This window comes from Rana temporaria, chromosome 6 (assembly GCF_905171775.1).
Source record: "Rana temporaria chromosome 6, aRanTem1.1, whole genome shotgun sequence".
Taxonomy (NCBI): domain Eukaryota; kingdom Metazoa; phylum Chordata; class Amphibia; order Anura; family Ranidae; genus Rana; species Rana temporaria.
In genome coordinates, this window is record NC_053494.1 from 122,137,226 (window position 1) to 122,149,947 (window position 12,722).

The window sequence follows — 12,722 nt, forward strand, 5'->3', positions numbered from 1 at the left end:
TGCATTTAAATTGCATTCTTTATTGTGAAAATAACAGTTGCAGTTTGGGAGTTAACCACAGGGGGCGCTGTAGGATTTAGTGTTCACCTAGTGTGTGTTTACAACTGTAGGGGGATGTGGCTGTAGGAATGACGTCATCGATCGAGTCTCCCTATATAAGGGATCACTCGATCGATGCAGCGCCATAGTGAAGCACGGGGAAGCCGTGTTTACATACGGCTCTCCCCGTTCTTCAGCTCCGGGGAGCGATCGCGACTATAAACAAATAGCCGCGCCGTCGTCCCTGATCGCTCCCCGAGGGAACCCGACCGCCGCATGTAGCGGAGGGGGGCCCCGATCGGACCCCCGACCCACGTCTAGGCAGGCACGTACAAGTACGTTGATGTGCCTGTCCGTGCCATTCTGCCGACGTATATCTACATGCGGCGGTCGAGAAGTGGTTAAAAGGTGATTTATCTATACTATCAAGTGTGCAGTGTTTGCATTTTCTTGTGATTAGAAATGCTAAATTCTGTGCTTTTATCGCAGCAGGGTTCCATGCACATGACTGTCAAAATTGGCAGGTGCACATCATTTCACTAATTATGTGACTTCTGAAGGTAATTGGTTGCACCAGAGCTTTTTATGGGCTTCATAACAAAGGGGGTGAATAAATACGCACATGCCAATTATAATTTTTTTATTTCTGAAAAATAGTTTTATGTATATATATATATTTAATTTTACTTCACCAACTTGTGACTATTGTGTTCTGACCCATCACATATAATTAAGCATTGACATAAAGGCTGCAATGTAACAAAATAGGTAAAAAGCCAAGGGGGGTGAATACTTTTGCAAGGCACTGTAATTCTAATTCTAATTCATCCCAAGGGTGTTCTGTCAGGTTAAGGCGAGTCAAGTTCCTTCACGCCAAACTCACTCATCCACTGGTCCAAATAATTTGGTGGAGGGGGGATTATGGAGTGGGGTTGTTTTTCAGGTATTGGAATTGGCCCCTTAGTTCTAGTGAAGGGAACTCTTAGGCCGCGTACACACGGTCGGTCCAAACCGATCGTGTGTACTCCCCATCGGTCCGTTGTCCTTCGGTCCCAAAAAAGAGAACTTGCTTTAAAATCGAACCGATGGACGCCTGACCGATAGGTCAAAACCAATGGTTAGTTAGCAAAAGCATTGGTTCCAAACCCGCGCATGCTCAGAATCAAGTCGACGCATGCTTGGAAGCATTGAACTTCATTTTTGTTCAGCACGTCGTGTGTTTTACGTCACCGCGTTCTGACCCGAGCGGTTTTGGAAACGATGGTGTGTACGCACATCAGACCATCAGTCTGCTTCAGCGGTGAACCGATGAAAACCGTCCGTCGGACCATTCTCAACGGATGGACTGATCGTGTGTACGCGGCCCCTTAAGGTGTCAGCATACCAAGACATTTTAGTCAATTCCATGCTCCCAGCTTTGTGGGGAAAGTTTGGGGATGGCCCCTTCCTGTTCCAACATGACTGCACACCTGTGCACAAAGCAAGGTCCATAAAGAGTCCGGACCACACCCCGATAGAACACATTTGGAATGATTTACAGCGGAGACTGCGAGCCAGGCCTTCTTGTCCAATATCAGTGCCTGACCTCACAAATGCGCTTATGAAAGAATGGTCAAACATTCCCATTGACACACTCATAATCCTTGTGGACAGCCTTCCAAGAAGATTTGAAGATGTTATAGCTGCAAAGGGTGGGCCAACTCAATATTGAACCCTACGAACTAAGACTGGGACGCTACTAAAGTTTGTGTGTGTGTAAAGGCAGGCATCCAATACTTTTGGTAACATAGTGTGTGTATATATATATATATATATATATATATATATATATATATATATATTTTTTTTTATATATATATATAGTTGTTTTTTTTTACTGCCTATGAACAAGCTCTTCCTTTTTCACAAAGGTCTTTCCTTCCTCACAACCATCAATTGCTAAGAGTGGTGTTGCTATTTGCTGCATGTCTATGACCATCTTTGGCCCATCCATTGATTGTTCAATATTCATATCATGGGGCGATGCTATATTATTATAATGATTTTTAATAACTTAGCTAATTAAATTATTATAGAGATAAATCATCTGCTCACAACCTTTGGAGTCACAAGTTTGAAATGAAACATAATAGAACCTTTATGCTTTCTTGGTTGATTAAGTGAATTCTAATAATAAGTTTGTCATAATGAGGACAGTGTGTAATATCTCTGCCAAGATCTCATGATGGATAAATCTCTCTATTAATAATTGCTTTAAGTAAAACAGCAGATAAGGTGTTAAATAGGTGTCCAAATGTACACGTTGTAAAACAAATTAGTCTCCTATTAGGACAACACATATATTTGACTAGGCTTTACATAAATGAGATTTATACTGTATAAAAGAAGTATAGGAATAATATACAGAGTAGATTAAAGGCCACATCCAGCCAAGGCTTCTGCAAAGTTTTTATTCCGGTCTGGGACCCTGTTGTTGAGGGGAGTCGCTTGGGGGAAATGATTATTGTTTATTTATGTACAAGTGCCTCCCCTCGTTTTTTGTGATGCTGCAACAGGGACAAGAAGTGATTGGGGAGGTTTCCTCCATTTCTATCTCTCTCTGGAACTAAAAGATCGTTTTGTAGGATTTATTGTTTAACTAAAACGTATAAGAAAATAAAAGTATGCTGTAACTTGTATGGGAAAATAGACTGGAAATAAAAAATCTTAAACTTTAAAATTGAAAAAACGAAGCAGACACTCATTGGGTATTAAAGGCCGCGGATGTTTATTATTGGTTTTAAATAAATACATAAATAAATAGATAGATAGATAGATAGATAGATAGATAGATAGATAGATAGATAGATAGATAGATAGATAACTAATGGGTAATAATAATTTAAGATAATAATAAATATATATAAATAAACTTTAGCAAGCCTAGCCACTACGGCTCAGGCTGCAACAAAAAATACCCATTCCAATGTAAACAAAGCACTGAGCAAAGAATAACATAAGCATAATATCACAACCTTTTACTCTGTGTGTTTGTTTCTTTTTTTGTTTTTTTATATAAAATATAAACTTTTTTAACGACTCGTCCCCCTCTGCAAAAACACAAAGGTGACCCGACCACATAACAACAACCGCGACATAAGCAAACACAAAAAAGGGGGGGGGAACACCACAGTTCTTCTGTCTCTGAGGTGACTGAGCTCCGGGACGACGGAACCCTCTTTAAATAGCCCTAAAAAACAGCTGGTTCAAACTAGATTTGAACACTTTGCGCAGGCTTTCCCTGTTGCTAGCCAGATGACCTAACAGAACTGGATCTAACCTGTCAAACTTCAAGCGGGCTTTCACAGGTCACTGAGAAGTCACTCTACCTTGTCCCCTCAGACCTGTGAGCCCGCCAATTAACCCCTTAAGGAACTAGACTCCAGGGAAAAATTACCCTATCCTCCCGCCATTTTCCCATGAGGAAAATGGGGGCAGAGGCTGCCATACCCCTTTTCCCTTCATTCCAGATAATAGTATCTGACAAAGCTAGATCATCCATAAGGCAACCTAGACAGGAGCCTAGAGCCCCAGGGGAGATATCACAATTGGTGAAAGCTGTATATCTTCCTCCCAAAGGAAGATGCACTTGCAGTCGGTGGTGTCTGATGGAGAGAAGCCATGCCAGTATAGACAATACAAGGAGAGTGGCTTATCCGTGTCTATTGCAATCCTTATCAATGTCAATCAAAGAGATGGGGAGCAAAGCTGCTCTTTAGGCTAGGGCTTGATTGTGCTTTATTTCTTCTCTGATCTCTAAGAAAAGTGATGTTATTTAAAGCTGTTGGATGGCATATAACGCGTTGTCTTCAGATATGAAAAGTTAACTAGCAGTCTGACCACTGAAGATCTCCACCCTGACACACACACGTGTTAATTGCTGACACCTTTAGTGTTCCTGCTGACTCTAGAGAACTATAGCTTAATGGATAAAGGGAATGTAATGTCTTTGCACTGCTTTTTCAGATAAAGGTCAGTTCGATGTAATTATTCTTAACGATTTGTTAATGTTTTTTTGTTTTTTAAGTAGAATTTGTAACTTTACGAGGACAGGCAAATATGCTCATTACATACACAGCCTGGCTCTGCTTCCTGCACTTCATCTCTGCACAAAGTGTGTGTTTTAATCACAATTTCAAGTCTATGGCCCGGATTCACAGACACTGGCGCATATTTATGCCGCCGTAGCGTATCTCCTTTACGCGACGCAGCGCAGAGAGGCAAGCACTGGATTCACAAAGCACTTCCTCCCAAATCTGCGCTGGGTTTCTCAGGCGTAAGTCGGCGTAAGTCGAAGTGGGTGTGAGCCATGCTAATGAGGCGTGACCCCATGCAAATGATGGGCCGAGCGCCAGACAGATACATATCGCCAACTGCGCATGCGCCGTCCCGTGGGCGCATCTCAGTGCGCATGCTCACAATCACGTCGGAACAACTGCCTAAGATACGCCGGATCACTGCCTACGGCGTGAACGTAACCTACGCCTAGTCATATTCATGTCCTACGTAAAATACGTCGGCTTATGTTCCCTGCTGCAGCCCTTTGCATGGATGCTGCTGAGTTACACCTCCTTCACGGGGCATAACTTTATGCTGGACGTATGACTTTACGCGCACTGCGTCGGACGGACGTACGATCGTGAACCGGCGTATCTCCCTCATTTGCATATGTGAATAGAAAATCAATGGGTGCGCCAAATACGTCCAATGTAAATATGCGCCCACTCTACCCCGGCGTAGGCAAGTTATGTCGGTCGGATGAAGCCTATTTTCAGGCGTATCTAGTTTTGTGGGCACGGCGCACAGATACAACGACGCATATTTGCACTTACGCGGCGTATCTGGAGATACGTCGGTGCAAGTGCTTTGTGAATCCGGGCCTATATGTTTGTCAACTCATTGCATTTGTCAACTCATTGCATCAAGCAAAGTCATGAAGAAGTCATATCACTATTGGTTTTGTCTTTATGGCTTAGATAGTATTGAATAAATCTGTTTGACATCTAAGAAATTGACAGGCAAGTATCTGCAAGAGCAATGCAGATACTGGTGAGGCTGACACTCTTCCCTTCCCTCTGCATTCCTCTTGCATGTGTCCGTGATTGGCGGACACTGTGTTCAGTGTTCCGCCAATCACGGACGTCCTCTTGTCCGAGGATGAAAGAATGTCTGTGATTGTCAGAAAACTGAACACAGTGTCTGCTGGGAAACTGAGTCCGAGGATGAGAGGACCTCCGTGATAGGCAGAACACAGTGTCAAATGCCTATGACGGAACACCAGGAGGAAGCCGCGACTTTTTTTTAAAATGGATGGCTATCAAGAATTCAGGTACTCGGGCACAGTGAGACTGCAATGGGCACAGTGAGGTATGGCACAGTGAGACTGCAATGGGCACAGTGAGGTATGGCACAGTGAGACTGCAATGGGCACAGTGAGGTATGGCACAGTAAGACTGCAATGGACACAGTGAGGTTGCAATGGGTACAGTGAGGTATGGCACAGTGAGACTGCAATGGACACAGTGAGGTATGGCACAGTAAGGTTGCAATGGGCACAGTGAGGCTGCAAATGGGCACAGTGAGGCTGCAAATGGCCATTGTTGACCCTCTTTTCCACTTACAGTAGCTGCTGCATTCTCACCCTAGGTTTATACGCGAGTCAATACGTTTTCCCATTTTTTTTGTGGTAAAATTAGGTTATCGGCTTATACTTGGGTCGGCGTATACTTGAGTATATATGGTATATTGGATTCAGATTTTTTTTTATTTGACGTGTAAAAATGTTTATCTTCATACACAATGATTATTTTAGTAGGTGGGGATAGCGCTGCACTTGTTATTTTGTTATATAGATTTAATCTGTGGATTTAACAATGTTCTGTTTTCTAAGAAGAGCTTGAGATGCTCCTTATGGAAAATCTATATGACCATAAAACAGAAAAGGGAAAACTGTTGATTTCCTTTTATCCGCACCTTACATAAGTTTAGATTAATTTGAAGAACACTTACTTAGAGCTTTCTTAAAAATCCTGGCTTTATTTTAGTTTCTTGTGGTGAACACTTTCCTACAATATGTCACATGTTGGCCTAGTCTTTTATTGATGAATGTTATTCTCTGTCTTTTTCACACACTTGGCTGTTGAAAGAATCAAAATGTCAAACAAAAGCTCTTGACACAGTTGGCAGCGACTTCTATCCTTTTGTCTCTTTTGCCTCTTATAAGCCTTATTCACGGGAAGACACGTTTACATTATCTTTTATTTTCCACGGATTTCATGGAAGAAGTGGAACATATGCTGCTTTATTTAGTCATTTTACTTTGCCATGTCGGTTTGGTGTCAGGCTGCTGACAAGATGTTGCTCATAGGAACTTGCTGGGGGTTTGCCCATTGCTGGGCATCTGGAATCCATCTGATAGCAGCAAATTAGGCAAAACTACTTAAATACCTCAAACTTGCAACCTCGGAGGGCATGTAGTTTTCTGAATAATTGCCATAAACAGTTGTGATGGTGTCATTGGAAATAGTTTTCTAGCAATGCATGTTTGATATGTAGGAGACAGATGGAAGGATGTATCTCTCTGGTAAACTTTGCATTTTTAATGCAAATATGTCCTCTCTCAAACGTTAGTAAACTGAACCCAGAGCTACATGGTAGATGCCATAATGTTTCAGATTCATCAAGGCACCTCTGGAACACCTGGACGAGCCTAGGCAAGTAAGAGGCGAGGACATGATTACCCTCTCCATTCCTTGGAAGATGGACTCTTTTGAAGGTTCCAGTGTGGTTATCAGGAGGATTCTTTTGCAGCTTAAAGTGGATGTAAACCCGTCTGATAGAAAGCAAAGCCAAGCCGCTCCAGGTGAGAGCAATCCCAAGCTTCAACCTCACAGTGCAGATCTAGTCCGCAATCTGTATAGGAGCCACTGGAACAGGAAAAGGTTTGACTGCACTGACAGGTTTGAAGAAAAAGTGAAGACTTTATTAAAGATCGTAGACATCATGAGAGATTAACGCAATTCACAAATTGAAATTTGCTTAGTCATAATCTGGATGTAAACCCGATACATGAAATTTGAGCTGGCCACATATATCTGCAGTGTTTTCTTATATCTCTTCAAAGAACTAAGTCCCATAGTTTTCTCTTCCTCCGTAGCTCTCTTTTGAGCCTGATAACTTCTCACACTTTTTCCGAGACATGAGGTAGAAGTGTGTGTCGGGGGAGGTTGCTATAAATAGATTAGCAGTCAGCTTGCCATCCAGTGGTAACCAGGAAGAGAAAAACGTTAACACAATCTGCACTTTCTAAAGGATATATACAGACAAAGACAACAGATATACATGTAAAACTTATGTAGGGAGATTTGTTTCATCTCTGTGTATCATCTGAGGCTGTTCACTTTACTGGGTATATGTGAGGGTTTACAGACACTTTAAAGCGGAAAGTTAACCATAACAACTTGATAAGCATGTGCTGTAAATTGCCTCCAGTATTGCTTCGGTTTCTTCTTGCCGGAGGCTGCCATTATTTTTCTGAAGCCCAGAGCCCCTGAACAGCAGTAAATCATAAAGCCGAACTAAACCCATAGTTTTATTTATTTTTAAAAACTAAACCCATAGTTTTATTTATTTTTAAAAACAGTTACATGGAATGCTGAGATTGCTAACTGTCACTGTCACATTTGGTTGGGTCTTCAACCAACATGTCAAAGCATCAAATGGCTTGTGTCATAACTGATCACATATGTATCAGGATGTATCCAGAGTCTAGTCACGGGAGGGGCACTGCCAGAAAAAAAAATTTCTGGGGGAGGGCAATTTATCAGGGAAATTACTGGTGTTTGCTCTTCAATCATCACGGCACCATGGTTGTTATGGTGTCAGGATGATTGAAGCGCATTATTTATATAATTACATTGTAATGTATAATGAAATGGTTCAACTAACAATAATGCAGAATCAGTGGATGACCCGAGTGTGTCACTTGCCACGTCACCTGCCACCAGATGCAGCTTGTCACTTGCCACATCACCTGCCACACGTTGCAGCTTGTCACTTGCCACGTCACATGCCACCTGCCACACGTTGTGGATTGTCACTTGCCAGTTCGCCTGCCACATGTTGCGGATTGTCACTTGCAACGTCGCCTGCCACACATTGCGGATTGTCACTTGCAACACATTGCGAATTGTCACTTGCCACGTCACCTGCCACACGTTGCGGAGTGTCACTTGCCACACGTTGCAGATTGTCACTTGCCACGTCACCTGCCACATGTTGTGGATTGTCACTCGCCACATGTTGCGGATTGTCACCTGCCACACGTTGAAGATTGTCACTTTCCACATCACCTGCCACACATTGCGGATTGTCACCTTCCACACTTTGCGGAATGTCACCTGCCTGCCACCAGATGCAGATTGTCACTTGCCATGTCACCTGTCACAAGTTGCGGATTGTCACTTGCCACATGTTGCAGAATGTTACTTGCCTGCCACCAGATACAGATTGTCACTTGCCACCTCACCTGCCACACCTTGCGGATTGTCACATGCTAAGATGGTGTTTTGCTCGTCAGAGTCAGGCAGCAGAGAGATGATGTAATCTCTCTGCTGTCTGCACACTGAGGGCATAAGTTACTGCATGGATGCAGGGCGGGCGGGGGGAAAGTGAGAGATGATGCCCTGAGTGTGTCACTTGCCACGTCACCTGCCACCAGATGCAGCTTGTCACTTGCCACGTTACCTGCCACACGTTGCAGCTTGTCACTTGCCACGTCACTTGCCATTGTCACTTGCCAGTTCGTCTGCCACATGTTGCAGATTGTCACTTGCCACACGGTGTGAATTGTCACTTGCCACACGTTGCAGACTGTCACTTGCTACGTCACCGGCCACATGTTGCGGATTGTCACTTGCCACACGTGTGGAATGTCACCTGCCTGCCACCAGATGCAGATTGTCACTTGCCACGTCACCTGCCACAAGTTGCAGATTGTCACTTGCCACATGTTGTGGAATGTCACTTGCCTGCCACTAGATGCAGCTTGTCACTTGCCACCTCACCTGCCACACCTTGCGGATTTTAACTTGCTAAGGTGGTGTTTTGCTTGTCAGAGTTAGGCAGCAGAGAGATGATGTAATCTCTCTGCTGCCTGCACAGTGAGGCCAGAAGTAACTGCATGGATGCAGGGCGGGAGCGGGGCGGTGAGAGATGATGTCATCTCTCTGCTCCCCCAGCCGCCAGCTTGTTGATTGGCCACCTGCCCGCTCACCCACAGAGCCGACCAGCTGACCGCCCACTGTCTGACTCTCACTTGCCGCAGAGTCGACCGCTCAGACTCTCAGGCGCCGCAAATTCTGCAACTACCACCCGCTCAGACTCTCAGGTACTGCAAGGTCCGCAACTACCGCCCGCTCAGACTTATAGGTGCTGCAAGTTCTGCAACTACCCCTAATTTCTCGGGGGGGGGGGCCCCACCTGGATCCGCCCCTGATATGCATCGCCATGGTAGTTGCAGATCAAACAGAATCAGCTTTATTGGCTGTTTACGATAGGGGGGTATTATACCACTTAAAAGCAGTAAGCAGATGGGCCTAACAATTTGACAGTGCCTAAAAATAGAGAGCAACTGAGCATGTGCAGAACAGGGTGAGACAATGTACTACTGGAATTTAAACCGTATAGACACTTATTCTTTATGTTTTACATATTAGCTATACCTTCAAAAGGGGCCAGCATGAAGTGATCTATCAAGACTTAATTTTCTGACAAAAGTTAAACTTTAATGCAAGATCTGCCACCATATGGTGCCTATTTTTTGCTCCTTGATCAGCCTGCTATTTTTTGGGGGAGAAAGGTTAACTTTAAGATGTCCAAAGACAAGACAAGCTTGTTACTGGCAACTTGTAAAAAGAACACTCTGCTTACATACTGTACATAGCACACACACAAACATTTTACCTTATTTCAGCTCCAGACACAGCGGCTGTTTCTTTCAGCTGTCTTCAGGTCTCACAATCGCTTGCAAAGAATGCTTTTTGATGTCACCCAGTAGTGTCACAGAGAATATGGAAGCCGTCACCTAAAGATACATTAGTGGAAATAGAGGACAGCGCCATAAATCATACCTCAAGTTCCACACAAAGCTGATCACTTTCAAAACACATGCCCCTTCAGATCAGCGGGACATTAGATTTATATACATACTACAGTAACAAAGAATGTCCACACAGGATTGATAAGGAATTGAAATATATAGTTTTTACTGATAAAAATACAAAACTGCTTGCTTCAGTTCTCCTTTTTGACTAAATATCGAACAACCCATCAGTATTAAACAGTATAAATTCTGGCGCCAATATCATCTTAATCAGCATCTCTTCTTAAGTCCCGGTCAGCTAAGGCCATATACAACAAACACTATAACTCTTCTGACTGGGGGAATACAGCAGACTATCTAGTTCCCCAAAAAACATGAAAACAAAACTCAGTTACTCACATAGCGAGTGCATTTTTCTATCTTCCCAGATAGATGGCAACTGTCAATTCACAATCCCTGACTTCTCCTGCTTACTGCTCTAGCAATAACCATATATAGTCCCACCAGCTGCTTCTATGACTGTCATTGCTAGTAATGTCCCATATGTGGTGATGTCCACGTCTTAAAGGGCCCTTATGCCCTATACACACAACCGGTTTTCCAGTCGAAAAAAAAAAACATTTTCCCGACTAAATTCCTCTCAAACCTGCCTTGCATACACACGGTCAAGCAAAAGTCTGGTGAACTTTTGACTGCCAAGAACGTGGTGACATAAAAGACTACGATGACCGACAAAATTAAGTTCTATGCTTCCAAGCATGCGTCGAATTGTTTCCGAGCATGTGCATTTTTTTCCCATCGGAAAAGCATACAGACGAACGGTTTTCCCGCTAGGATTTTTCCTGACGGGAAAAAAGAGATCCTGCTCTCTTTTTTTTTCTTGACAGTTTTCCCATTGGAAAAACTGCGATGGTGCATACACGCGGTCGGAATTCCCGGCCAAAAGCTCTAATCACAGTTTTTCCAACGGGAAAACCGTTCGTGTGTACGGGGCATTATACATTTACTAAAGACATATTTGCTCATTAGTCATTACATATGCATGATGTTTTTCCAGCTTACTTGTGCATTGATTGGATAATAGTCATACCTTTTTTCTTTTTCTTTTTAGTTTTGGAAAGACTATGGTAGGATTAAAACACATTCTGGGTTTGTTTTTTCTTTTGTACCATTGGAGGAACTTCCTGTCCTAGAGACACAACAGAAATGTTGAGATAAATCTCCTAAAGTGAGGGTGATTCCCTTTATAGACAGATGTTCCTGGAACATGTGTTGCTATTGGTAGATATCCTCTTAACTCTTTTTCAGAGAACTAAATTAAAATTTTGTATTTTTCGGTATTGATGAAGGGTCTGACTCTTACCACCTCTACCAAAAACTAAAAAAAATATGGTTTTGCCTAGAGATACACTTTAACATTGCTCCTCATATCTCTATTTTTGAAAGAGGTTCCACAATAGGGAAAACAACAGAATGGGGTTGATTAACTAAAGGCAAATCCACTTTGCACCACAGGTGCACTGCAAGTGCACTTGGAAGTGCAGTCGCTATAGATCTGAGGGGAAGATCTGAAATGAAGGGAAGCCCTGTTGGTTTCTAACATCTAATCATGTACAAACAAAAATGCTATTTTTTATTTTCCTTGCATGTCCCCTCAGATGTACAGTGACTGAATTTCCAAGTGTACTTGCAGTGCACTTGTAGTGCAAAGTGGATTTGCCTTTAGTAAATAAACCCCAATATGTCTGGCTTGATCTGTAATTGATTTCCTAATACCAAATGCTCATCAAAACACTGAACAGTTATGATACATGATCATAAAAAAGATAGTAAAATCATGCACAAAATAAGTTTCAATGACCTTTACAATAATTACCCTGGATAATCACTTAAAGCGGTTCTCCACCCTAAAGTGGAGTCCCGCTGATCGGAACCCTCCCCCCCTCCGGTGTCACATTTGACACCTTTCAGGGGGGAGGGGGGTGCAGACACCTGTCTAAAGACAGGTATTTGCACCCACTTCCGGCCACACGATACGGGCGAAAGACGGGCATTCCGTCACATCCCGTCTGTCGCCCGTTGTGTGCTGGGAACACTCGGCTCCCAGCACACAGCGTGTGAGCCAATCGGCGGGCGCAGCGCGACTCGCGCATGCGCCGTAGGGAACCAGGCAGTGAAGCCGCAGCGCTTCACTTCCTGGTTCCCTCAGCGTGGATGGCGGGGGGAGCAGCAGAGTGACGAGCGATCGCTCATCCTCTGCTGCGGACGGCGCTGGACTCCAGGACAGGTAAGTGTCCTAATATTAAAAGTCAGCAGCTGCAGTATTTGTAGATGCTGGCTTTTAATATTTTGTTCCCGTGGCACATCCGCTTTAAACAGACCTTGGTGGTTATTTACAAAAGGCAAATCCACTTGAAAGTGCACTCAATGGATAGGTGGATGTCATCTGGGAATCTCACACTTCCAGGAGTGTTGAGGTCTGTGGTTCCCCACACCTCTCAGGCCGCGTACACGTTGTCCGTTGTCATCGGTTAACTGATGA

At 43.5% G+C, this 12,722-nt stretch overlaps 1 protein-coding gene across 2 annotated transcripts in view; it reads left to right on the top strand.

Moving 5' to 3' along the window:
* PARD3B (par-3 family cell polarity regulator beta) overlaps positions 1-12,722 on the top strand; it is a 1,737,215-nt gene that overhangs the window by 1,389,627 nt on the left and 334,866 nt on the right. The window lies entirely within an intron of this gene.